This window comes from Chionomys nivalis, chromosome 26 (genome assembly GCF_950005125.1).
Source record: "Chionomys nivalis chromosome 26, mChiNiv1.1, whole genome shotgun sequence".
Lineage (NCBI taxonomy): Eukaryota > Metazoa > Chordata > Mammalia > Rodentia > Cricetidae > Chionomys > Chionomys nivalis.
The window spans coordinates 30,526,241-30,527,834 of NC_080111.1; positions in this window are offsets into that span (position 1 = coordinate 30,526,241).

Sequence of the window (1,594 nt, forward strand, 5' to 3'; positions counted from 1 at the left end):
GCTAAGAGCCAACCTGTCTCTTGTTATGAAAAATTTTTTAATAATTAAGCATTTAAATGCCATATTCCTGTAACATGAGGGGAAAGTGGTGTGGAATAATTTGTATCTGTCAATTATGTTTTAAATGAGCGCTGATTGGCCAGTAGCCAGGCAGGAAGTATAGGCAGGATAACCAGACAGGAAGTAGGAGTGGGGCAAGAGAGCAAGCGCATGGCTACCACTGCCTTTTGAGGTAAAAGAGACCACGCCCAAGTAGGCTGGTACCTTAAAGGCTATTGGCTGAAGGAGCAGAAGGAGCTCCTGCAGCATATTCCTCCAGATCTTTGAGTGATGGGGAAAGCCTTGTTAACCAATAATCTTTAAGAGGTGGGTTTTAGTTAAGGCGTGGCTTCTCTGGGACCCAGGTAAACACCTTCATGTGCATGCCCTCCACGCCTTTTCCCCATGGGACATTGCTGTGCTTGGATTTCTTGTTTCCTGATTCGTGAGTTTTCCCCTTATAATAAATAAAATATAATTGTTTTATCATTAGCTAGCCTGGTTATTTCAACATCTGAGCAGTTGAGGACTGTTTACCAGGTATAGATAAGTTATAACTACAGTATAGAATCTGCCTGGAGACTTGAGTCCAAGCTTGACTGTACTGGCTGTCAACAGGTAAAGCAGGGTTGGATTAACAGACTAAAAGTACATAGTAATTTAAAACATGAGACTTACTGCTTTGTAGTCTGGAATGAGATACAATGAACAGGCAATTATAACATTTAACTGTAAACATAGGTGCATTTAAGTTGCATGTATGCGCGCACACACACAGAGTGAACAGGAATTGGGCGAAGTGGATGCTTTGGTGGGCCATACCCAAGGCATGCCACTGTGCAAAACACACATGCAACAGAGTCAGCACCGGAGGACCAGGCAGGGAATACCTCAGTAAAGATGGTGGGACTTGGTTACCTGACCTCAGTTAAGATAGAGGTAAGGTCACCTGACCTTAGTCAAAATGGTGGTGGTCACATACTGTATGTGAAGCCATGTTTATTGAGCCGCTGGAGTTTTAAACATAATAACAAGAGAGACCTAGAGGCATGATCTTCTCTGTCGCAGTGCTGCCACACCACAAGCTGCCTCACAGATCCGACTAATCTTTTCTGTCTTGTTTCTGTGAGACCAGTGTAGCAGTGGCAAGGACAGTTTGAGGCAGAGCAGAGCCCACAGGACACTGGCAGAGCACTCACAGGCAGGTGGCTGATAGTTCGAGGGTTTATACCGTAGCAGAAAACGTGAAAACAACAAACACTGCAAGGCTTACAGAGGGCATCTCCTCTCTGCAAGTGAGGTGTCAAAACCTGACTGGCTCTGGTCCAGGCGACTTGGAAGCCAGCGGCTAGAGGCCGCTCTGAGTGGTCTGTCATGGTGAGGACCACTTACAAGTGGTCCAAAAGAAGAGAAAAAAAAATCCAAGGGACCCTGGGCCCCAAAGCGACTGCACTGCTCTGTGTGTACAGTGCTAGTGTGGGTGGACTATCCCAGGTCATCCGATCACATTTTTAGCTATGGGAAACAACCAGAGATGAATGTCAGCAAAGAGCTC